We start from the raw sequence: 27,453 nt of genomic DNA, 5'->3' as shown, positions 1-27,453 counted from the left end.
AATACTTTCGCAATTATGGACGACTATAGAGGTAGCATGGCTCAACATCACTACAGAGAACTTCCAACGACCTGCTGATTTCACGCTAATTCAAGCTGCTGCATTACGCCACGCAAAAGGTTGTCCGGCGTGATATTGGGAGGTACCTAACTTCTTTTTACCTCTGTGTGAAGTTAAGTGACAGTAAAAACCCAAATCAGCTGGCCGTTCAAATGGTTCAAATGGCTCTGAGCACTATGGGACTTAACTTCTGAGGTCAACAGTCCCCTAGAACTTAGAACAACTTAAACCTAACTAACCTAAGGACCTCACTCACATCTATGCCAGAGGCAGGATTCGAACCTGCCACCGTAGCGATCGCGCGGTTCCAGACTGTAGTGGCTAGAACCACTCGGCCAGCTGGCCGTTAAAATTGCATCAACATGATGGCGGCATATAACTTACGTCAGATTCGTATGTAATGTATTACATGACTGGACATACAAATGGTTAACACTTCAGTGCAGCCCCAAAAGTAGGTAGGCGCTAGGACACCTACATTCTCTTTATAAGGAAATACTGCGTAACAGGTTTATTATTTTTAAAAAAGAAATAAGATGATGATGTTTGTGAGAAGATCGTGTTACGTCTTAGTAACACGTGTCGAAATTCGATGGGGCAAAAAGATAGCCTTTATAGACTGCCCTTTATAGTTTCTTGACATTGTTGCTCGTTTTGTTTGCCATTCTACGACTGTCATGCAAATATGGAGTAGATGGGTCCAGGAGGGCCGGAACTCTCGCTGCTCCGTTGGTGGGAAGGAAATCAAACGGGCGATTTTGCTTGCCATTCTGTCAACAGAAAACCGACGCATACAGATCTGTATCTCAATGGGGAGTACCTTTCACCATCCAGTCCAGAAGAGAGCTATGTTGAACATCTTAGTTCACAGAGCCAGAACTACGCAGAGTCCAAAATTAAAGTAAAAAGCGAAAATTTTGGAAGGTTGCATTTATTCTGCCACAAAACAGTATAAACAGGTGATAGTAAAGTAGAATGAATGTAAAGAATACGAAACGTAAACAATTGAAACATGCATAACTGTAGACAAAAATGTTCTTCGTTTTGTCTTTCTTACCGGATTTTCACGCACATTCTGACAACTTGTTAGTGTGCTCAGTATGGGCTGTGACCACCTCTAGGAGCAACACAGGCCTGATAACGACGGGGCATGCTGAAAGTGATGTCATCAGTATCATGTTGAGGCAATAACGCCCATTCTTCCTGCACAGCTGCTCGCAGACTTGGAGAGGGGTTGGTGAATGCTGACGTGATGCAACCGGTCTCCCTAATACACCACAGACACGCTCTATGGGATTCAAATCGGGAGAGCGAGCAGGTTACGCCATGGTGCAGCATCTTCTGTTTCCAAGAAAACTTCAACCACCCATGCTCTATGAGGTCGAATATCATCGTCCAGTAATACGAAGTCTGGGCCCATAACAGTTTCATAAAGAGGGGTTCGATTGCTAAACGTTATCCCTGATCCATTAGGGATCCTCTTCGATATCGGTCTGTTTCCATAATGTTTAGGTCTCTAAATCGTGTTCTACGTTCCCTCCAGGTGCGAATTCATCTAGAATCACTCTCCAGACTAAATCGGGACTCATCTGTGAAAGCAACATTGGCCCACTCTTCGACCGTCCAGGTGGCAAGTTAATGACTCCACTCTAGACGTTCCCTTCTGCGAAGACTCGTCAGAGGTACACATACAGTAGGTCTCTGGCGATAAAAAAACTCTGCCAAAGCCTTCTGCACACCGTTTGTCTCGATTCAACACGTGTAGTGGATGCTGCGAGCTCACATGTCAGTTGCCGTGCAGTACTAAGGCGGTATTGTCGTGCCCTTACAGCCAAATAACGGTCCTTTCTTCTGACGTAACGCGTAGTAGGCCCTGCCCTCGTCTTCGGGATATAGTTTCGGTCTCTATCAAACTGTCACCACATCCGATTGGATTGGATTGTTTGGGGGAAGAGACCAAACAGCGATGTCATTGGTCTCATCGGATTAGGGAAGGACAGGGAAGGAATTCGTTAGTGCTCTTTCAAAGGAACCATCCCGGCATTTGCCTGGAGCGATTTAGGGAAATCACGGAAAACCTAAATCAGGACGGCCGGACGCTGGGTTGAACAGTCGTCCTCCCGAATGAGAGTCCAGTGTGCTAAACACTGCGCCACCTCACCCGGTCACCACATCCGAGAAACAAAAGAACGATTCATTCTAAGACATAGGGCCACATCAATTTGCGACTGTCCTACCTCCGTTCCTTCTATGGCCCTCCACCGCAAAGAGTATGGTAGGTATATTCTCTGTGCCAATAGCATAGCCTGTGAGCCAACCGCGGTGGCCGAGCGGTTCTGGGCGCTTCAGTCCGCAACCGCGCGACTGCTAAGGTCGCAGGTTCGAATCCTGCCTCGGGCATGGATGTGTGAATGTCCTTAGGTTAGTTAGGTTAAAGCAGTTCTAAGTTCTAGGGGACTGATGACCTCAGAAGTTAAGTCCCATAGTGCTCAGAGCCATTTGAACAGCCTGTGACACTGTACACAGCAATTGTGGTTGTGAGGCTACCCAGCAAACTCTTCCCCGTTTCATAGGTGCCGTGACGTCATCGTTGGCATGGTTGTCCGTTGACCAGAATGGAACCTTCCGTACAGAACACGATCGTACGGACGTCTGGATGACAGTTCGTATGATCATATCGTGAATTAGACACAGGATAGGGAAATAGTGGTTTGTTGCTTTAATTTTGGACACAAGTGTATTTCGGACATAAGCCGCCTCGGTTCCAGGATTAAGCATCTGAAGACGATATTCATAAGGAACGGGTATTCTGTCCGTGACATCAGATCAACGCTGTTTAGCAAACCAAGTCTCGAAGCTGTTGAAATAAGCCAAGAGCATGAACACGTAGCGCGGCTTCCATTTTGCAGTGCAACAACTGGCAAGATGGGCAGAGTCCTGAACAGGCAAGTCCTCCCGCCATCCAAAAAATTAAAGTTAATTTGCGACCGGGGCCGCGGTGGCCGTGCGGTTCTAGGCGCTACAGTCTGGAACCGCGTGACCGCTATGGTCGCAGGTTCGAATGCTGCCTCGGGCATGGACGTGTGTGATGTCCTTAGGTTAGTTAGGTTTAAGTAGTTCTAAGTTCTAGGGGACTGATGACCTTAGAAGTTAAGTTCCATAGTGCTCAGAGCCATTTGAACCACATTTCGCGGCCTGAGAGTGAAAGGAATTTATAACATTCCTTGAGAGTGTGGTAAGCGTTGTGTGGGCCAATCTATGCGGACGGTTGCTGATGTTGCGTGGAGCTTTAATGTAACCTTAACGCGCGTTGTAGCCGCACTGTCTAGGGCGCCTTGTCGGTTCTCCCCCCCCCCCCCCCCCCCTTTCCAGTCGGAAATTCGAGTCCTCCCTCGGGAATGTGTGTGTATTACCCCTAGCGTAAGTTAGTTTAAGTAAGTTTAAGTAGTGTGTAAGCTTTGGGACCGATGATCTCAGCAATTTGGTCCCATAGAACTTATCACAAGTTACCAAATTTTCATCGTAACCTTAAATACAGGCATACGGAGAAATCAGCGACTGCCTGTTAAATAAAAAAAAACAAAAAAACAAAAAAAACGCAAGCATTTGTTTGAACAAACGAGTATACTTGCTCATGCTTGGAACTATTAGACTCTGTGATCAAATGACTGGTTCAAATGGCTCTGAGCACTATGGGACTTAACATCTGAGATGATCAGTGCCCTAGAACGTAGACCTACTTAAACCTAACTAACCTAAGGACATCATACACATTCATGCCCGAGACAGGATTCGAACCTGCGACTGTAGCGGTCGCGCGGTTCCAGACTGTTGCGGCTAGAACCGCTCAGCTACGGGAGCTGCACTCTGTGATCAAAGAAGCTGTTGAAATTAGACTTTGTGGAAACAACTTCAATAGAGACTCCAGCTATGCCCTTAGCAATGCGTGGAAGCGTGCTAAGGAAAAACACAGAGGAATAGTTCTTGCAGTTCACCGCCTGATGCGATGGATGGCGCTGCAAGCTACGCTAGATAGAGAGCGCAAGCAAAATCTATGGACTACCGCCACCTCTGTACGCTCCATTATGACGAAATGCAGCCAATCGAATGCCGTTCTGTGGGTTTAAAAGAGGTAACCTTACCAGTTTACGACAGTCAGTTTTAGTGCCTATTATCGAAACCTTGGAATCTTATCCGAATCTGAAGCGGCAAGTGAAGCGAGAAGTTTTTATGCAAAGACCCTGTCGCGAAAAACTTGGTAGTCATTTCCGTACTAGTGTCCTAGAGGACAGACATATTGTTCGCTCGGGCGTGCAGAATTGTACAGTCGCGTCACGTGCCTTGAGCGAGAAAAGGTGCTTGTTTGCAGAGAGACATGGATAGCGCGACGGCGTCTGGAGCACCACGGACTGCCAGCAGTGTGGCCATGCTGCGACTTCCCTTACCGCGGCAGCTCCGCCATGCTACACTGGTGCGAACGACTGTGAGCCTGGATACAACAGTCTCTCCATCTAGTTTTCACACGAATCCTGGTTTTACGTCTCTTATCACATAACACTGGACGTATCCGCGTTGTTTGTCGTTGCTTTACGGCATAAAACAGCTCAGGTTGCTGAAACGGTTGAAAATCAAATTTCATTTGCCATATTACTACGACGAATAACAAGTAAAACGCGGTCTACAGTTCGGGCTGTTTCTGCTAAAATATCTGAAAATGCAGGTGGCAAACATGCATTAAAACGCAGACAGTTATAAAATTGGCATTGTATCAGGAAATGGAGTAATGACAATGGCTTTCGGATTTTTTTGTACTGGGGGTAATGTGTGTATAGCCACCAGACACGAATGTGCATATATGCTGATGATGCAGCAGTGGCCACACAGGATAAAACCTTTGAACAAGTGGAGGAGAATCTCACAGGAGCCTTAACAGAACTTGCTACCTATTACGACGGCAACAATCTCAAACCAAACCCTAGTAAATCTCAAGTATCCGCCTTCCATCTTAGGAACAAACAAGCCAAACGGAAACTCCGAGTCACGTGGCAAGGGGAAGAGCTGAAACATACAAACAGCCCAAAATACCTGGGAGTAACATTGGACAGAGCACTTACTTTTAAGCAGCACTGTCACAACACTAAAAAAAAGGTCTGTGCCAGGAACAACATACTGCGGAAGCTAACAGGTTCATCGTGGGGAGCTCAACCACATGTTTTGCGCACCACGGGTCTGGTGCTGAGTATCTCAGCAGCGGAATTCGCGGCGCCACTTTGGAGGAACTCAGCTCACACTAAGCAAGTTGACGTCGCCGTAAACGAAACTGTACGTATTGCCACAGGATGCCTCAAACCAACTCCCACAGACATCATTTATCCCATCATAGGCATAGCACCACCCACTATCCGCAGACAAGTAGCCGCCGAGATAGAAAGATCAAAACAAATGAATGATCCCCGACACCCGTTGCATATGCACCGAAAACAACGTGTCCGGCTGAAATCCCGCAGGAGTTTCATTGAAACTACTGAAGAGCTCGCCACCAAGCCCGCCGCAAGGCGGCTATCTCTTTGGGAAGAAATGGTGCCACACTCCACAATGGAACTACTTGAGGAGGGATCTGCAGGATTTCAACTACCTTTTACAACTTGGAGGTCATTAAACCGGCTGCGTACTGGAGTAACTAGGTGCAAATCAAACCTATTTAAATGGGGTTACAGTGATAGCGATAGGTGTGAATGCGGAGCAATACAGGACTTGGACCACCTACTGATTTGCCCAGATATGTCTATAACATGCACTAAAGGTGATATTTTGAAAGTCAATGACAAAGCAAACTACGTTGCTAATTACTGGGAAGGAAAGATATAACTGGTGCATCCGGATACGGAAGAAGAAGAAGCACACAGAGGCTCTGGAGGGCACTAAGTGAATCGGAACGTAACACACAATTGCCTGATAGAGGGTGGAAAGCTCTGTAGTAAAAATCGAGAACTGTTCTAGAATCCATTATTTCAAAGCATCCGTGTACTGTAGCTCCAAGTCGAACGAGCTTTGCCAGACAGCTTTCACCATAGTCAAACGAGTTCAGCACCTGGCCGTGCCACTGGGTATACACCAACACCTCTGGTCCTCATAGGCAGCAATTTAGACAAGGGACGTTACAGTTCTGCTATTTTAAATCTAGTGACTATGCCCTACCTCCTATATTTGCGTGACGTTATGTTCCAAAAAGGTCACGCAAGATTATGTGTTGGCAGCGCTTTCCTGGTCTGGGTGTTCGAATGTTTGCCTGGCCAGCACATTCTCCACGTGTCTCACACATTTGTAACAACTGGTCAGGGGTTGCCGAGAGACAGTGCAAGTGATGCACTTCGAAACAGAGACAAAGTAGCATGATGTCACAAACCCGCATGTCATCCAAGCTCAGTTCGACTCCATGAGAGGGGTCAAATCTGTTGTTCTTGGCGGTTACGCAGTTTGGAAAGATCGTCCAATGATTAGGTTTTCTCCAGATGTGTTACGGAGTAACTATTATACCTCACGAACAACCTGAGGTGGAGTTCCATCATGCATCAAAAGTTGAGTCCAAAGCACCGCTCTCCCTTAGAGCAGGGATCACATGTTGGCGAAACAGATCACAGTAACGTGTGCCGTTCATGCTGCATGTCGTTTGTCCTTGGGGTCCGAGTTCCTCAAAGAAAAATGGACCAATCATGAACAGTGCCGTGAAACCAGACCACGTAGTGACACGTTCACTATGCAGCGAAAATGGTTCAAATGGCTCTGAGCGCTATGGGACTTAACATCTATAGTCACCAGTCCCCTAGAACTTAGAACTACTTAAACCTAACTAACCTAAGGACGTCACACAACACCCAGTCATCACGATGCAGAAAAAATCCCTTACCCCGCTGGGAATCGAACCTGGGAACCCGGGCGTGGGAAGCGAGATATGCAGCGAAATTTCACGAACGTTCCTAGGGGGTGACGATCCCCAAACGTGACAATTAAGAGTGTTCACTACCCTAGTGAGCGTCAAATCCGCTTTATCACTCCACAAAATCTTGGAAGACGACATGTCGTCAGTTTCAATGTAAGGAACTTAAGAGTGAGGTCTACTTTAATTTCTATGCCACTTGGAAAAAGTTGAGTAATGAGAAGTTTGTACGGATCTCGTTTCACAATTGTTCGCAGCACTTTTCGAACAGTGGACTATGGAACGTTCAGCTATCTTAACACAGCTCATGTACAGCTTGAAGTTCGCACATTGCATTCAGCATTCTCAGCCATGGCAACATCAACTACTTCAACAATATGTAACGTAATAAGTCGTCAGCCTCTCTCGGGAGCAAACCGAATCATAAGCCGATTGTTCCAAATTGTGTAACCACCTAAATCACCACATTTGAACACTCTCATGTTGAAATTAGAATGTGTTTATTTCAATGCTTTATTCGTTGTTTCTCATCCACTTGTCCTTTGAAAAGTTTCCACAATCACTCGTTTTTCATGAGGACACTCTCAAGTAGCTAAAGTTTAATTATAACCATCCTGCAAATGTACCGTATTTCGTTATTTACTGTCCTTCCTGGAGTTGCAGTTTTGATGACCATCAGAATAGTTGATCACAGGTGACATCCAAGGTCTGAATATTTTAATAAGCTGTAACCTATTGGTTTCTGCAAAATAGGAATGTCTTCGAATTACAGGTCAATCAGTATGCTTAAATGATTCAAATGGATCTGAGCGCTATGGTACTTAACATCTGAGGTCATCAGTACCCTATACTTACAACTACTTACGCCTAACTAACCTAAGAAAATCACACACATTCATGCCCGAGGCAGGATTCGAACCTGCGACCGTAGCGGTCGCGCAGTTCGAGACTGAAGCGCCTAGAACCGCTCGGTCACCGCGGCCGGCCAATCAGTATGCTTCCAGGGTTATATACTGATAAAAGTGGTCACTGACGAAAATGTTGCAAATTATTAAAGCACTATGATTTCCAGTGTATAATGAGACCCATATATGTGTAAAAATATACGGCATGTCGATAAGGAAACACTGAAGAATGCCAAACAGCATTGACGAAGATTAAGTAGTGTGTGGGTGTGAGAGACGATTCTGCAGGAATTCAGCGGAATTTCACCTGTCAACGCATTACACTACGCTACTAATTTTCCGTCGATAGTGATTTTTACTGCATGGATACATTTACTACAAAGATCTGTGGTTGTGTTGTACACAATTTGACGCTAAACCCCAAGAATTCCAGAAGACACATCCAAATCTGGTCATATGCCGTAATTTAGTGTGGGACAACTGCTGCCCGATTACTAAAAAAGTACACTACAGTTGCAATCTCAGATTGTAAACTAGAAAAGTCGACCATCAGGCAAAGAGTTCAGCGCGGCCCCGACTAGCCACTTCTTCACTTTCGGTAGTGGGGAGGTAGACATCAAAGTATGCAGCATTCGAAACTGAAGAGGCTATCTTAAGCTGCTCCTGAGTTGTCCTCACCACGTTCAGTGAAATCCCTCCCAGTACTCCCACCGAGTAAAATACCTAAGTAATACAAATATCAATGGTGAGCCCTCAGTGGCGCAATCAGCTACCATAACCTTTCAATCACGAATCAAAAGATTGATATTTCCAAACGTGAATCATATCCATTTCAGTCATTTAACCTAACAGCAACTCTGCACTCCTTCGGAAATTAACTCGACGTGTACGACTTGAAATCTATTAGCCAAATGTTAGAAGGTCCATATTGATACTTCCCAGAAAATTTGGTCTAATGCAGAGTAGATCTCGGTTTTTGATCAAGCTTGATACGGCCGGCAGCAGAAACGCCTGCCTACACAGTTGTAGGAATCTACATGCAATAACGTAATGTTGAGGTTGTTCGTGGGATATACAGGGTGTCCCACGAGGAACGGTTAACATTCTGGAATATGACAGGAACGATGATAATCAGAAGCAAAGAAGTCCAGTAAACGTGTGCTCTAAAATGCATACCTTAAGAGCTATGAGCACTTATTCAGTAGAAGATATGTGTTTCACAGTATCGAAGATAAAATGCTCATAGTCCTTGAGATATGAATTTTAGAACCTTTGTTTACTACACTCTTTTGCTTCGAATGGTCGTTCCTGTCATATCCCTGAATAGTGACCGTTCCTCCAGTGGAACCTTGCCAACTGTCTGCATGTATCGTGTAGGTCCTGTTTTAGTTGCTTATTTACTACCGTGTAACGAAATGTTCTGGCTGATTGTGGAAATGGAAGGAAAGAGGTGGATGGCAGCAGTGCTGTGAAACTGCTTGCTTACTTCGACACGCCCGGGTTCCCGGGTTCGATTCCCGGCGGGGTCAGGGATTTTCTCTGCCTCGTGATGGCTGGCTGTTGTGTGATGTCCTTAGGTTAGTTAGGTTTAAGTAGTTCTAAGTTCTAGGGGACTGATGACCATAGATGTTAAGTCCCATAGTGCTCAGAGCCATTTGAACCATTTTTTGAGCTTACTTCGAATACCACCAATGACTGCCTCAGGTCTCTATTTCTCCATCCGACAGGCTGACCGTCCACTAGTTAACACTAACTGCGGAGGTATTTACATCTAGCGTCGGACAGAGGAACAAAACCTTGTGATAACTAACTACGGTAGACACTACGCCAACATCTTCCCTTGTCGGGCAAGTACTTTGAAAATGTCTTCCACTATGATCGGATCAGTTAAGTCCGCATCCAGCGCAAGCGCATTAGCTCACGGTGACGCCGTCACCAACTGCGGCGAATGTTTTCATTACTGTAACTTCAAATACAGCGGTACGTTCTGAGAAATAAATGCAAGAGTTGCTAAATTGAGGCACAATAATTCAACTTTTTCACTCTGTTTCTGAATAAATTTTCTGACTCCTTGGCGTCCCATGTATCACAGTCTCCGGCAACAAACTTCACCGTAATTACAGTCAACCCCCGTGCGTTGAGGAACTTAGACTTCTACGCCCGAAATTTTTGTTGTTACTGTACGAATGAGTTCAACGTACAATTGTCTTTGCGATGGTTCTGTAAGTTCAGCATGTTTGTTTATTTTCTCCATTTCCCCACGCGTAATGTGAAGTCGCTTAGAGCTGTAATCCCAATAATTCACCTACTGCGGCTAGAATTATTTAGCTGAGCCTTGCTTTAGGATAACGCAGATATACCGCATCACCACAGACATGGCGTGAATAAAATTACTTCACCTCCCAGATTCCTCACCACTTCAATGCAGACCGGTTTGCTAATTATCATTGGGAGCTAAAGTGATGTCTCATGAACCTGACTTACTCATCATTGTTGATCATTGTTATATCAATCGGTTCCACTAAAGTTTTAGTTTGTTCTTTTATGAGGACATCACCTTGACTTCTGATAAACTATGTTGGCGTCGTCCTCTTTTCTCTCCGAATATTCTTTGGGCGCCGTATGTAATGTGTGATACAGTTTTCTTTCGATTTCCTTACTTCCTGTGGTTATCACCTTTCCTTGTTACTTGGTTGGCTCTGAGCACTATGCGACTTAACTTCTGAGCTCATCAGTACCCTATAACTTAGAACTAATTAAACCTAACTAACCTAAGGACATCATACACATCCATGCCCGAGGCACGATTCGAACCTGCAACCGTAGCGGTCGCTCGGCTCCAGACTGTAGCGCCTAGAACCGCACGACCACTCCGGCCGGCTTTCCTTGTTACTTCAGAATACAGTTTCAATACCTCCTCATCACAATACCGTTTCTTTTACCGTTTCGTCAGTTCTCCAATTTATGCGCACAAACCTTGGCGCGGCTGCTCAATGCTTGAGATCGACATGGTCTTGGCAAAGGAAGTTCACATGCTTCTCATGCAGTTCGTTTCTACTCCAACTTGTTGCAACGTAGGTGTCAATTCCTTGTGACTGTTCTAGAAGTGTTGTCTTAAATGCTCTGTATATTACGTCTGCAGCTAATATTTGTTTATGGAGCGATGAACTGTTCATATGATAACACTGTTTCAGATCTCGAAATTGCTTTTCATCCAGTTACTCAACACCTGTTCGTCCCCTGTCCTCTTTCCCAAGTGGGATGATCGGTCTTTCAACAACTGATTTACGATGCTCCAAGTGATGCTTTATCAAATTTCACCAGGTGATCTCGTGGATTTATTTCAGGTTTTTTTTTTCTATCCTGTAAGTGAATAGCGGTAATGGTGCTGTATGTATTACAACGCATTGGAAATTTTTGGAATTTTGCTGATATAAGTACTTGTGACGCTTTGTTTTTTAGTATTATGAGTCAGCCGTCTTCTTTCTACGTGTGGTGTTCATTTACAGGATTAATTGAATTTCCAACGCTTTACTCAGATCCAGTGACGTGGATCTTCTTCTCCTTCGTAGTGTTTCACTTCATTGTTGATATAGAATTTTCATGAATTGTAAGCCAATGAAGTCAGGACAGAGAATCTACGACATCACGTATTTTTCTACACCAAATAATATTTTTCTACTTCGTTGCAGAATTTTTATACAAAAGGAGGTTCTCATTTCTTATATTTCATCGATAGCAGTACCGATTATTTTAAAACAATGAGTGTGAACATTCAGTAAAGGCTATCGTACGGGTGCTTACCGATATCGTGTCTAACTTTGAAGCATAGAGGGTATCTGATTACTCTAGTCTCTGGTGGCATGAAACTGAAGCCTAAAGTTTGCTGTAACGGCCGAATTCCGACTACAGCCGCATAATTCTATGCTAGTAGTTTTCCGTGCCATTACCGTAGTATGTGACCGGAGTTAACAAGGCAACTTTGAGAACGTGGGACGTAGTGACCTGAAACCGCCCATCTGTTTCACTACAGTTAACGTACCAATATTCTCAAGCTAGACAACTTTTCGCTCTCTCGTTGGCGTATCTGCAGTTCAGTAAACTCTAGTTGCCCGCGCAGTGTAAGAGCAAACCCCCGTCCCTCCCCTCTGGAACGTTACAACCGCAATGTTCATTCGCTTGCAGCATTTGCAGCATTCTCCGCGCTGTTGAATGTAGGTGTGTGTTACTCGGCAACACGAAGTGGGAAAGTGTTAGCGGAAAATGACTTCAAGAGTAGCAGCGGCAACTTAATGTCAACGTCATTCACTGAATACGTGAAAAGAAAGATGTGACAGTGTCGACAGAGAAGGGGAGTCGGAAGTGCAAGCAAATGTTGACAAGCGAAAGTTAAGTGAGCCAATGATGTGCAAGTTATGGAAGGAGGGACACGGTTCTGAATGGTCTAGGGTTCAGTTATCTGCCCCAAGGCACTGCAAGTAAACCGCACACAATAAATGTTTGTTTCACGATGTAGATAAATGTATGATTAGGAAGAAATTTCTGCGATGTATGAAATATAAGGCAGTATAAACACTGCGGATTTTGTAGTAAAGAACTTAACTTCCAGGCTAGCAAATAAGCTCTCAGAAGAGCTGTATGGAATTGATTTTAAAAGGTGCAGGAATGAAAAAGTAAGTACGTTCGAATTTGCAAAAAGAAGCATTGGAATTAATGCGACCAGTTCACACAAAGTGGACGATAAACTGTTCAGAAAAGAAGAGAACATAAGCTTTTGAAATGTGGTGCTACAGAAGAACGCTGAAGATAAGGTGGATAGATTTAATATCTGATGACGACGTACTGAATAGACTTGCGGAAAAAAGAAATTCGTGGTATAATTGACTAAAAAAGGAGAGCGTTTGAAAGGAGACCTTCTGAGACATCAAGGGATCGACAATTTAGTACTGGAGAAGTGTGTGCGGTGGAAATTGTAGAGAGAGACCAATAGATGAATACAGGAAGCAGGTTCAAATGAAAATACGTCGCAGCAGTTATTGGGTGATGAAGTTTGCACAGGACGATAGCGTAAAAAGCTACATAAAACCAGTCTTCGGAAACAAACAACGAAGTTATTATTAGTGACCGAAGATCTGCTAAGCTTTTATTTCCCAAAGCAGATAAACTTTTAAAGTCACACTTCGAGAATCGTTTACTTTAGTTAGCGTCCTCGGTTCTACCTGTTATTGCCACTATGTGCGACTTCTTAGACAGAACACGATCAATGTTTTATTACAGCGCTTTAAATCACCCAACAATAATACCTGATTTATTAAGGAGCTGTTCATTTGATTTGTTAAGGAGCTATTCAGCTGTAGAATGAATAGCGCCATTCATTCTGAAATTGCTGGCTTAGGATAAAGCAAATGGGTCCTTGTTTAATCGGACGCAATGGAATCTAATTAACTGGGCCAATGTATGTGCTTCGTTCTGCGAAATGTTTACTCTGATTACGAACACAAAGCGCGTATAAGACCCCTCTTTATCTAAAAAACAGTAATTGGTTGAGTTTCGTCGCACGGTTCAATACGGATATGCAGGCGGCAAGGACTGGCGGGTCAGTCTGTAGCAGCCGAGAAGTGACAGCGCACGATGCGGCTCAGAGTACGATACGATTAAGACCCCTCTCTAGTGCACCGCCTGCTGGCTTGCGTTCTGAAAGAGGCCATCGAGATAACACGTCATTGGGGACACCATTAACAGGGATACTGCTTTTCGGAGCTCCGGCGCCTGTACTGCTGAAATACCCGTTCGTCACAGAAAGAAGAATCGACAGCAGTCCATTGACAGCCGACAGTAAGGACTCAGACACATAAAACCCTGCATATCATCCTGATGGCGGAAACAAGTATATGAAATAGTGTTAATGTATGCTACAGAATTAATTTGTATTACGCCATTCCAGCCAAGATCGAATGGTCAACGGCTATACAGTCGAAAGCTGCCTTTCTAGTAAATTTACAGCTCCGCTTTCCTTAACAAGCAACGTAAGACTGCTGTATGGCTTTTATGGTTACATTCAGAGAAATTCAAAGGATTATTGCGCTAGCTGACCCGCTGGAAACTTCTAAGACATCACGTCATCAAACAACAACTTTAAAGCAGTTTATGTGACTTTTTCTAGGCATCCTCGGAACATAGGATTTATTGTAAGATAGGTGTGGAACTCAAAAGTTATGTGATTTGTGCGAGGCAGACGCAAACGCAAATATTTGCTTTGTCACTTTCTTTGATGCAGGGAAAAATGGAACACTTAGAGGAAATTTTCTACTATTGACGACTGTTGTATTGTATATGACTTAACAATTTTCCTGGAACGAAACTTCACTATTTAGTTTTTTTCACCCAACTAACATCTTCAGAGGATTTGGAGGAACAGTCATGATCATTTATCCATTGCAAGTAGCATACTTATTTCTTTCTTGTGCCTGTAGGAGTCTTAACCAATGAAAATAATTCACGAGAAAAGATAATTACTTTTTTCCCCAACAGATACGCAAGACTATGATTAAAACAAAGAAACCTACCTTTCGTAAGAGCCAATATACAATCGCTAATTACAGTCATCCACACGATACCGATTCACATTTGACACATCGGAGGAAAGCAACGGCAAACTACTTCCACTAGGACCAAGACGAGAGCAGCGATTTAAGATTTGTGAATGCGCTCTTCTGCGCTCGTTTACTGAGTACGGGACGACTCTGATGCTGAAACTATACGCCAGATATACCTCTCCCTTAGTGGGAAACTATTTTTTCCTACCTCCAATAGTTGGCTCTTTACTCGATGAAACTGATATTAATCGCATTCATTTTTTTGTAATATTTTTATACCACACGCCGAGCGGTTCTAGGCGCTTCAGTCCGGAACCGCGCTGCTGCTACGGTAGCAGGTTCGAATCCTGCCTCGGGCATGGATGTGTGTGATGTCCTTAGGTTTGTTAGGTTAAAGGAGTTGTAAGTTCTAGGGGACTGATGACCTCAGATGCTAAGTCCCATAGTGCTCAGAGCCATTTGAACCATTTTTTTCTCTTTTTTTTTTGTACGACAAAAATATGATCTCAAATTTTGCCGTCAAGCCTTCACGAGGAATGTAAGATGTGGTGTCACCGCCAGACACCACACTTACTAGGTGGTAGTCATTAAATCGGCCGCGGTCCGGTAGTATACGTCGGACCCGCGTGTCGCCACTATCAGTGATTGCAGACCGAGCACCGCCACACGGCAGGTCTAGAGAGACTTCCTACCACTCGCCCCAGTTGTACAGCCGACTTTGCTAGCGATGGTTCACTGACTCCTACGCTCTCATTTGCCGAGACGATATTTAGCATAGCCTTCAGCTACGTTATTTGCTACGACCTAGCAAGGCGCCAGTATCCGTACTATTGATATTGTGAATCATGTACCATAAAGAGCGACGTTCTTCATTAATGGATTAAAGTTAAGTATTCCACCAGCTACGTCCGTTTTTCTCAATTCTAATTCCCTTGTCATGTTCCAGACCTCACGCCAGCCTGCGTGAGCTAAAACGCGTGCATTTCGGCCTCCTTTAGGAACACGGTTGGCTCTCCTGCCAACCACAACATAAGACGTGGGCATAAGATTTATGTTCGCCTCGTGGTGTTATATTGTTGCCATCTCCGTCTCCACATGAAGATTAATGATATTTTGGCGAGGTTCTGGTTGAAACGCTGGAATTTTATACTAAGGCTACGAATAGAAAATGGCGTGTGCCACAAATACTATCTGCAACTCAGCATTCCAGTGGATCGTTCCGCCTCTTCATACGAGAAAGCCAGGTGTATGAGAACTGTCGCCTGCACGCAAGATCTCTGGATTTTGTTGAACACCATCACATCTCTTATGTATGTGTGGAAGTCAGAATGCTCAGGAAGTACCCTCGCTTGCTACTCGCTGGCAGATGGTAACATAGTTTACAGATGATCCGAGAAGCTTCCTTAGCTTCTACTCTTTGCAGGTCATTTACGTTTTTTCATTCTGGCTAGGTATCTAGCAGAAAGGCGCTCCGTCACACTCTCGCTGATAAAGGAGATGTGAACTACACTCATGTTCAGAAAAAAAACAGAACACCTTGATCGTCTAGAGATAGGATGTTCATATTCACAGAACATGTACATTAGTATGTCCTGTAGAAATGATTAGCATTTGAAACATGTCGGCCAGCAGGTTCAGGGTCAACATCGATATCGCGGCGCAACACCACCCGCCGGTAAATTGTCCCTGCGGCTCTCATTGTCGCTATGAAGTGATAGTAATGGATCAGTGCGACTAGCAAACGTGCCGGATGCCTCGCACAAGTATGCGCGAACCTTTCAAAAATGGTTCAAATGGCTCTAAGCACTACGGGACTTAACATCTGAGGTCATCAGTCCCCTAGACTTAGAACTACTTAAACCTAAGGACATCACACACATCCATGCCCGAGGCACGATTCGAACCTGCACAGTTGCGGACTGATGCGCCTAGAGCGGGCTTCTGTGGGCGAGCGGTTCTAGGCGCTTCATTCCGCAACTGTGCAGGTACCAATCCTGCCTCGGGATTTGATGTGTGTGATGTCCTTAGGTTAGTTAGGTTTAAGTAGTTCTAAGTTCTAGGGGACTGATGACCTCAGAAGTTAAGTACCATAGTTCTCAGAGCTATTTGAACCATCTGAGCCTTGTAAATAAGTGAAACGAAGCAGACGAGAATACTGGCATTACTCTGGAGGTTCAAATGGCTGAGTGCCTTCAGAATGTCTGTAAACAGCACATCAGATCAGTTAGTTTTTAATAATAAATGGGAACAGTTGCACAACCTACGTTGTCTGTCCCTTGCGCGTACCTTTATCAGCGGTATGGAAATTTAAATCACAATAAAAAGCACTGGTTTTACCGGACTTGGCAATGTTGAGTTTTATAGGCAAGGTTGGGGCCGAGTTCATTTCTATCTGTGAGTAGGAAAAGTCGTATCAGACAGGCTGCCATTAAAATGTATCCACCACACGATCGAGTCACTTCACACCTTCAGAAACCAAAACAAAACGCACAGTACTGAGGTGGTCGTCTAAAGCCACAATCTCTATCGTAACGTGGATTAGAATATCGTATTATTTTATATATCTCTCTCCAGTCCACAAGCCACCTGCCAGTGTTTGGTGGAGGGTAGTTCTGGTATCACTGTCTGTTCCCCGCTTCTCAGTTCCATTCGCGAACGGTGCGTGGTAAGAGCGATTGTCGGCAAAGCTCAGTATGAGCTCTAATTTTCTAGTTGACCGACTCTTCCCGGAATACACTCTTTCGGAATTTCAGTAGAAAACCGCTATATAATGCACAACGCTTCAATTGTAGTGCCTGCCACCGAGTTGGTTGAGCATCTCCGAATACTGTCGCGCGATCACCGTATACTGAATGTCTTCTCTTATTTGTGAGCAATACGTTAAAGCTATTTACGTCGACAACCAACTGTCTGTCCTGTACTAATCCTCGACCATCTTCAGGTCTTCCTGAAATTCGCTGCAATCATGTGACATTGCCTCGTACCTTCCTACAATCATCATCATTATCATCTACGAATAGCCCTATGGAGTTTCCGATGTTAATCACTAGATCATTTGTGTGTGCTGTAAAACAGTAACGGCTCCCTCACACTTCGTCGAGGTTCTCCCGAAACCACCTTTATAATCGTCTTCATTGTTCCGTTAAGAGCGACAGGTTGAGCTGCATCAAAATGGCTCTGAGCACTATGGGACTCAACTGCTGTGGTCATTAGTCCCCTAGAACTTAGAACTACTTAAACCTAACTAACCTAAGGACATCACACACATCCATGCCCGAGGCAGGATTCGAAACTGCGACCGTAGCAGTGGCACAGTTCTGGACTGCGCGCCTAGAACCGCGAGACCACCGCGGCCGGCTGAGCTGCATCTGCAAGAAGTCCCGAGTCGAACTACAAATGTCGTTCGACGATCGGAAAGCTCGTATTTTGTCCACTGAATGACAGTGCGGGACCGCCGCGAACGCCTTTCGCGAGTCAAAGAACACGACATCTATATATACCACACCGTCTACGGCGCTCTGGATCTCGCGGATGACCAGAGCGACCTTCCCTTCGCAAGATCTCTGCTTGCGAAATCCGTGTTGATTTTGATAGATGTTCTCGTTTCCCAAAAAGATCACAACAAATTAGCATAAAAAACGATCCATAATTCCACAACAGATTGACGTCAACTATATATGAGCATCTATCTTACGATATTTCATGAAAACGAGAATAAGATACGCTTTTTCAGGTCGCTAGCTACCCTTGTTATTTCAGCGAGGTGCGATGAACTACCAAAGGGGACCAAATTCTTTTCCATAATCTCTGTGAAGTCTTTTAGGTATGTCGTCCGATCCAGATAAGTATCCACTGTCGAGTGATTTTAATGTCCAGGGTGATCAAAATGTCAATATAAATTTGAAAACTTAATAAACCACGGAATAATGTAGATAGAGAGGTAACAATTGACACACATGCTTGGAATGACATGGATTTTTATTAGAACCTAAAAAAAAACAAAGTTCACAAACTGTCCGACAGATGGCGCTGGACAGCAAAACGTCAGTAACTGCTACCGTGACGGGTGAGAGGTACGCCGATATGTTACAGAATCGCATCATCCCCAGCCTGGCTGATAACACCTGCTGGAACGAACGATATTTATGCAGGATGGCGCTCCACTCCATATTGCTACACACGTGAAAGGTCTCCTGCGCGCGTCGTTTGATAATGATCGTGTGCTCAGCCGCCACTTTCGTCAAGCTTGGCCTCCCAGGTCGCCAGACCTCAGTCCGTGCCACTATTGGCTTTGGCATGACCTGAAGTCGCAAGTGTATCGTGATCGACCGACATCTCTAGGGATGCTGAAAGACAACATCCGACGCCAATGTCTCACCATAACTCCGGACATGCTTTACAGTGCTGTTCACAACATTATTCCTCGGCTACAGCTATTGTTGAGGAATGATGGTGGACATATTGAGCATTTCCTGTAAAGAACATCATCTTTGCTTTGTCTTACTTTGTTACGCTAATTATTGCTATTCTGATCAGATGAAGCGCCATCTGTCGGACATTTTTGAACTTTTGTATTATTTGATTATAATAAAATCCCATGTCATTCCAAGCATGTGTGTCAAATTGTACCTCTCTATCTCCATTATTCCGTGATTTATTCAGTTTTCAAATTTATACTGACTTTCCCAGAATGAGATTTTCACTCTGCAGCGGAGTGTGCGCTGATATGAAACTTCCAGGCAGATTAAAACTGTGCGCCCGACCGAGACTCGAACTCGGGACCTTTGCCTTTCGCGGGCAAGTGCTCTACCAACTTTTTTTTTTTTTAGACGTTACCCTTTTTTTTATTTATCTGGACAGGAAAGGAAAAACTACAAAAAAAAAAAATGTCTATTTGCCACCGCCACTTGTATTCTAACAAAAAAATAAAATTAAATGCACCTCTTCAGGCGTTGGCACCTATCTACACCTATTCCAAAACAACGAACCTATTACTGCAAAGGTGTAGGAAAGGAAGAAAGTAGGGGGGAAGAAACATAGAGAGTAGCGATAAAAAAATGAAATTTGTTGTGAACAGGAACTTTTTTTAGTTTATTGTATTGCATTTTTGTTTTCTTTATTTTTTTTGTATGTATGTTTTTATTTATTCATTTTTTTTTGTATTATGGCAGTCGTTGCACCAGAATTCTAGGAGTCGCTTGCGCCGTCTGATTGGCGGAACATCCAAACGTGTCTTCTCGAAATTTTAGTGGGGATTCCGTGTGTAGTACGTTCAGAACATCATATCGGCAAAAAAGCATCAGCATCTCATGGCTTGGACGTTCCAGCTGGAAGGCGGGTCATGAAAAGCGCTCCGTAGAAAATTGGAAAAGAACTGCTTGTATCTGGGGTTGCGAACAAGTGCACAATGTCGATCGTTAAGGTACGTCCAATAACCTAGTTCTGATTTCTCATCGGGCCCAAAAAGGTAGCGGACTGTATGACCGCGTATCCAATTCACGGCATTAGTTTTTGTTGTGGGGTAATGAATCACATCCGGGAATAGAAGCGTCAGGAAAATAATCTGAGCAGGTGGCTATCGGGTGAGGAAAGCCAGGATACGCTGCGCGAGCCTCCAGACGTCAGCAGACGGACCACATGAGAACCGATGAGCGTCCGTGTCCTCTACACCACAGTGAACACACAGTGGTGTGTCAGCAAGGCGGATGCGGTGCAAACGAGACTGGTTGACCTGTTTCCCATTGACGGTGATATACCAGGTGGACTGAACGCTGGTGTCGAGGTAACCAGCATGCACTGCTTTCCACACACGGCGCCATATGATCTGGGGAAACTTGTGTTCAATAGGGTTGGGGGTTTGACACATTTGTAAGGTGTCGTATACAGTCTTTGTCTGGAGTATACGGAGAAGGGGTAAGGAGTGCAGAATGTAACTGATTTCAAAGAAGAAGTACCGAAAGTGATAAAAGGGGGGTGGAATGTCGGATAACATGACCGGGGCTGACATGGAGACTGGTGCGTATTCACGCAAAAGCAGTCCGGTCAGGCTCGTCGGGCAGCGACGCCAGACTTTCAGTTGGGAGCTAACAAAAAGTGCGGTAACTCTGTCTGGCACATGGAATAAGCCCACTCCACCACGCTCCCGCGGGAGGGCAAGGGAGGATATTGAACTTTAAATAACATCCCGGCACAGACAAAGGATCCCATCGCCATCAACATACGATGTGCGAGGGTAATCGGAACCGGGAACACTTGTGCCACATGGGGGATGCGTGAGGCGTGATAAACATTCACGTATTGCGCGCGCTGTATAATGTCGAGGGATCGAAGCCGGTGGTCCACAAGGCCAGCCCTGATCGTTTGTAGGAGACGTCGACCGTTGGTTGCCGCTGAGCGACGGAGGTCATTCATAAAATCAATGCCCAAACAGCGGACGCTGGTGGCCACACTTAGAGGAGCGACAGATCTTTCTGGTAGACCCTCACCAATGAGCAGAACCTTCGATTTGGAAATGTTAAGAGAACTGCCCGATGCCTCCCCATAAGTCGTCACCCAAGTCAGAGCAGCGCGAACATCGTCTTCATTGCGGAGGTAGAGGACTAGATCGTCAGCATAGGCTGTACAACAGAAGCGGTGCCCATGCAATGTCAGGCCCACCAGGCGTTGGCGAAGCCCCTGTAGGAGGGGCTCTAATGCCAAAGCATACAGTATCGTGGAAAGTGGGCATCCCTGTCGGACAGAGCGCTCGATCGCTAGAGGCGCGGTGAGGCGACCATTACAGAGTATTCTTGAAGTTGCGCCGCTCAAGAGCCGCATTACCACGGTGATTGTACGAACCGGAAAACCCATGTGTTGGAGGACCGATTTCAGAAAAGTATGGTCGACACGGTCGAAAGCTTGACGGAAGTCAAGCGATGCCAATGCGCCAGGTAAATGTCGCGAGCGCGCGAGCGCAATCATGTCCCTATAACGGCAAAGGGCCGTATGGATGTTGTTGTCACCGCCCAACGAAGTCTGATCAAGGGAGGTGACGGATCTTGCTGCCTTCTTGAGGCGGGAGGCCAACAAACGGGTGAAAATTTTCATGTCACTGTTGAGTAGAGTGATGGGCCGGTAATCACAGATCCGTGATCGCCCATGTGGCTTAGGGACCAGGATGATGACCCCATCAAGGAAGGTGGCTGGGATCATCGTTGTGGGTGACATCAATTCACGACAGATGGACGTCCAAGCAGGTAACAAAAGGTAGCTAAAATACTTGTAAAAGTCGAGGGGGAGGCCGTCAGGTCCAGGGGACTTGTTGGCAGCCCCCACCTTGATTGCATCTAGGACTTCATCAGAGGTCACTTGTTCCTGAAGTTCTTGAGCCACATCCTCTGGCATGGTGTTGACAGTCATTGCTGCCACCTCCTCAATTAAGGTCGGGGGATGAGGGACGGCAGCGAACAGTTGACGGAAAAGAGAATAGAAAGCGTGACCAATGTCGCATTGCGTAGTGTGTCGTCGTCCTTCCGCATCTGTGAGATCGTGGATGAGGGTTCGACGACGACGTCGGCGTTCCCTGAGAAGGTGGTACATCGATGGCGTTTCATGAGGCATATGGTCACGGGTGCAGGATCTGACAAGAGTCCCTTCTAAGCGCCGTCGCGTGAGGGAAGTGATCTGCGCTTTAGCACGATGCACCATCATCTGACGATCAGGAGAGAAGGCCATCGAAGTGCAGTCACGAAGGACTGCATAATAAAAGTCCATGGTGCTCACTTGCCAGGCTTTGAAGTCTTTGCCATATCCTATCAGCGCCCTGCGCAGAGCTGGTTTCGCGCATGATACCCACCACGATAAGGTGGATGCGTAGGCGGGGCGACGACGATGACAGAGGGCCCACGCATCCTCAACGATTCGTCGGCAGTCAGGGACAGTCAGGTGGGAAACGTTGAATTTCCACAAGCCGCGGCTGTGCCACACTTGTTGGCGGGCGAGGACGACATCGCAGATGTAGGCGTCATGGTCAGAGAAAGCCAGAGGCCATACTTCGGCATGTCGAGTGTCGGCAGCAAGGGAACGTGTGAGGTATATACGATCGAGACGACTAGATGAATTCGCCGTATAATATGTGAAACCTGCACGGGTGCCATGCACCTTTGTCCATGTGTCAACAAGCTGGAGTCTGTCGATGATGACGGAGAGGGCCGCACAAGGGGAATGATGCGGTAATTGATCTTCAGGCCTTTGCGTGGAGTTGAAATCGCCACCGAGGACCATATCATCTAGGGGACTCTCAAACAGCGGCGTTACCTCGTCAGCAAAGAAAGTGTGTCGATCACGACGTCGACTGGAGCCGGACGGCGCATATACATTGAGGATACGGACGCCGAACAGCGTGAGAGCCATACCCCTAGCATTAGCAAGGTACACTACATCTTCAGCAGGGAGTCCAGAACGGAGGAGGATGGCAACTCCACTACCGTTGTCAGAAGCATGGGAGATGTGTGCCACGTAGCCAGTGGGGGCATGGAAATCGGCGACAAACACTTCTTGGAGGAGGGCAATGTCGACATCAGCAGCATAAATGGGCTCACGGAACATTGCCAGTTTATGGGGGGCCCGAATGGTGGCCAGATTCATCGTCGCTATGCGGTAATGTTGGGGGCGTGCTCCCACCATTGGCACAGATGTTCCGGCAGAGATGTCTGGCTGGCGTGTAACATCTGACGGAGTCACCGTTGTCGTAATCACTGGCTGGAAGGTGGGTCAGGCACCTCCATGGGGCACTGCCTGATGGGAGGTCCACCATCTCGAACTGCTCCTTCGTCGATATCATCAGCCCAGGAGACTGGAACAGACGGTGAGCGACTGTCACACTCCTCGAGGGCGAGTTGTAGCGACGCTGCTGTAGTGGGGTCCAGGGAGGCACCCTCCTTGGAATCCGTCATATTCGTGTGAGATCGTTCTTCAGATGGGACATCAGGAGCAGCCTCTCCTGTCGTCAGAACGCTCGAAGGGAGATCACTGTCGTGTATCAGCTCCACTGCCTGTGATGCCACATGAAGAAGTGTGTCGTCAGATGGCGTTTGACTCCTCTTCTTCCGTTTTCTGGGCGACCGTTGCTTTCGGAGGTGCTGTTCTGAGTCAGAATGTGGATGTTCGATGTCCGAGGTCGCGCCAGTCTGAAGAAAGGCAGAGGTAGGCACCGCATTCGCGTCGATGTCCATCGAGCTCTGGAGAGTTGGTGGTGTCGTAGCCGTCAGAGGAGATGGTGCCGGTGAGGCCATGGCAGCACCGTCATTTCCAGTGGGGAGTGCCGGGTGGAGAAGAGGTGCTTCCTGAAGTGACGCATCGGGGCTGCGTACGGCTGTGGCGTAGCTATCTGGTAAAGAAGCGGCCGTCACTTTGGGAGCTGAGTCACTGGTCGAGACCTGGAGCAAACGTCGGCGGAGACATTCTGACCGAACATGGCCCTCCTGTCCGCAACCGGCACACGTCCGCGGCTGGCCATCATACATAACGATGGCTCGGACGCCACCTATCAGCAGATAGGATGGTACATGTTTGGAGAGTTCGATTTTGATTTGGCGGACACCATTCAACACGTTGTATGTCGTGAATGTCTGCCATTTCTCCGCGATGTGCCCCACAACATTGCCATAGGGTCGGAAAGCTTCCACGACCACATCTTGCGGCACTTCGAAAGGGAGCTCAAAAACCCGGATTGTTCGAAGTCCGAAACCAGCGTGATCGACCGTCACCTCTCCAATATGCCCGTCAGAATGTTTTAACTTGAGTCCGCGTGCGTGTTGTCGAACTACGTTAGCACACGCTTCCTCCGTCGTCATCTTAATATAGACGATGCTGCTAGTGATAGAGAAATGAATACCTATCACTTCCTGAGGGTCCAGACGTAGCTCTTCGCGAATGAATTGCTCAATTTCAAAAGCGCGTGGTCTAGCATGTTCGGCTTGGAATGTTACTTTAACTGTCGCTCGGCGGTAACAGTGCGCCATGAGGTGCAATAGATATGGACGCTACACAACACGAAATACCGCGACGCGGAAGTAAACAAACTACGGTGCGCTGTCCGGCGCGCGGAGCCGGTCCGCACGCGACCACGGCCGAAAGCCGACTATGATGGTGGACATATTGAGCATTTCCTGTAAAGAACATCATCTTTGCTTTGTCTTACTTTGTTACGCTAATTATTGCTATTCTGATCAGATGAAGCGCCATCTGTCGGACATTTTTGAACTTTTGTATTATTTGATTATAATAAAATCCCATGTCATTCCAAGCATGTGTGTCAAATTGTACCTCTCTATCTCCATTATTCCGTGATTTATTCAGTTTTCAAATTTATACTGACTTTCCCAGAATGAGATTTTCACTCTTCAGCGGAGTGTGCGCTGATATGAAACTTCCAGGCAGATTAAAACTGTGCGCCCGACCGAGACTCGAACTCGGGACCTTTGCCTTTCGCGGGCAAGTGCTCTACCAACTGAGCTACCGAAGCACGACTCACGTCCGGTACTCACAGCTTTACTTCTGCCAGTATTTTTTATACTGACTTTTTGATCACACTGTATATTCTACTTCGCGATCAGTTTTCACAACATTTTGTATTTTTCGCTACTGGAGTTTCGGGTGTGCAACCATTTTCAGTGGTATTGCACAAACCGTCGAAACGACCTATTTGGGTTACAGTCGAAATGTAGGTATGTCAAACATCGTCAAAAATCCATCTGTGACTAACCAAAGTGTGTCCGTTGTACCGCTTATGCAAACAATTGAAAATGGCTATGTAGTCTGAACTGTGCAACAGTGAAAGAGACAAAATAAAAGGAGATTCTAATCCAAGAGTAAGAAATAGCCTGGCAAGTAATTATAATTAAATTATTTATTTTGGTTGTGGACACCTGAGCTCGAACTTTCGTCATCTGTTGTTGTTGTGGTCTTCAGTCCTGAGACTGGTTTGATGCACCTCTCCATACTACCCTATCCTGTGCAAGCTTCATCATCTCCCAGTACTTCCTGAAACCTACATCCTTCTGAATCTGCTTAGTGTACGACTTTTGCCCTCCGCGCTGCCCTCCAATGCTAAATTTGTGATCTCTTGATGCCTCAGAACATATCCTACTAACCAGTCCCTTCTTCTTGTCAAGTTGTGCCACAAACTCCTCTTCTCCCCAATTCTATTCAATACTTCATCGGTAGTTATGTGATCTACCCATCTAATCTTCAGCATTCTTCTGTAGCACCACATTTCAAAGGCTTCTATTCTCTTCTTGTCCAAACTATTTATCGTCCATGTTTCACTTCTATACATGGCTACACTCCATACAAATACTTTCAGAAAAGACTTCCTGACACTTAAATCTATACTCGATGTTAACAAATTTCTCTTCTTTAGAAACGCTTCGCTTGCCATTGCCAGTCTACATTTTACATCCTCTCTACTTCAACCATCATCAGTTATTTTGCTCCCCAAATAGCAAAACTCCTTTACTACTTCAAGTGTCTCATTGCCTAATCTAATTCCCTCAGCATCACCCGACTTAATTCGACTACAGTCCATTATCCGCGTTTTGCTTTTGTTGATGTTCAACTTATAGGCCTCCTTTCAAGACACTGTCCATTCCGTTCAACTGCTCTTCCAAGTCCTTTGCTGTCTCCGACAGAATTGCAATGTCATCGGCGAACCTCAAAGTTTTTATTTCTTCTCCATGGATTTTAATACCTACTCCGAATTATTCTTTTGTTTCCTTCACTGCTTGCTCAATATACAGACTGAATAACCTCGGGGAGAGACTACAACCCTGTCGTCTACCGCCGCTTATCACAAACGTAACAGCAGAATGCACGGAAGTACTACTGCTTTGGCCGAAATGAGTGCCGAAATCCACTTTGGAAAAATGTCAGTGTGCCGATGCCTCGTCACCTGCGGATTCGAAGCACAGTACGTGCCTGGCCCGAGAGGGTTAGCAGGCCAGAGAACGAGGTTGGAGGCTGGGGCCCGGAGCGCCGGCATCACGTCCGGTGGGGCGCGCCTGATCGATGGCTTGATAATCAGCAGTAGGCGCCTGGCGGCGGCCCGCGGCCAGCAGAAGCTCGCCGTATTGCCCGCCGGCGCCTCTGGATCCCACCAATCGCGAACGGGCCGCTGCAGCTGGTCGCAGGACCACGTGCCTCTCATCTACACCAAGCGGCAGCCACCACCACACAATCAACAAGTAAATAATTGAAGCTTCCTGGCAGATTAAAACTGTGTGCGCCGACCGAGACTCGAACTCGGGACCTTCGCCTTTCGCGGGCAAGTGCTCTACCATCTGAGTTACCGATGCACGACTCACGCCCGGTCCTCACAGCTTTACTTCTGCCAGTATCTCGTCTCCTACCTTCCAAACTTTGCAGAAACTGTTTTATGCTGTGTTCTGTTTGCTAAGAACTCTTCAATCCAGCCACACAACTAGTCTGATATTCCTTAGGATCTTACTTAGTTTATCAGGCGACAGTGGGGAACTGTATCGAACGCCTTCCGGAAGTCAAGGAACCAGCTTTTGTTGCATGTGATATCAACTTTTACTTCGCTAGTTTTCATGACTTCAAGTAAGTTTTTACGAGGGGCGTTCATTATGTAATGCAACAGAGTTTTTTTTCTCGGCTAGTATCGGTTGAAAAAATGCTGTATTTGCAGTGGGACATCTTGGAATATTCCCGCTTCAGCCCCTATACTTTCAAGAAGTTTCGATGGGTGGAGGACACTCTCACTCGAGGTGATCGACGCATCACAATCAAATAACTCACTGCTCAACTGGACGTCTCTATTGGTAATGCTGACACATTCGTCCATCGGGTACTCAAAGGTGTGTGCCCACTGGATTCAAAAATGGTTCAAATAACACTGAGCACTATGAGACTTAATTTCTGAGGTCATCAGTCCCCTAGAACGTAGAACTACTCAAAT

At 46.0% G+C, this 27,453-nt stretch overlaps 1 protein-coding gene and 1 non-coding gene across 2 annotated transcripts in view; both read right to left on the bottom strand.

Annotated features, from left to right (window-relative positions):
- The window catches only part of LOC126297841 (cAMP-specific 3',5'-cyclic phosphodiesterase-like), a 1,751,676-nt gene that overhangs the window by 504,944 nt on the left and 1,219,279 nt on the right, over positions 1 to 27,453 (bottom strand). The window lies entirely within an intron of this gene.
- Trnas-cga (transfer RNA serine (anticodon CGA)) lies at positions 24,928 to 25,002 on the bottom strand. The gene has a single exon. It is a non-coding gene; the product is annotated as a tRNA-Ser (tRNA).

The sequence above is a fragment of the Schistocerca gregaria genome, chromosome X, assembly GCF_023897955.1.
Source record: "Schistocerca gregaria isolate iqSchGreg1 chromosome X, iqSchGreg1.2, whole genome shotgun sequence".
NCBI lineage: Eukaryota > Metazoa > Arthropoda > Insecta > Orthoptera > Acrididae > Schistocerca > Schistocerca gregaria.
Note: the sequence above shows the minus strand (reverse complement) of the source record. Positions and strands in the feature narration are given on the sequence as shown.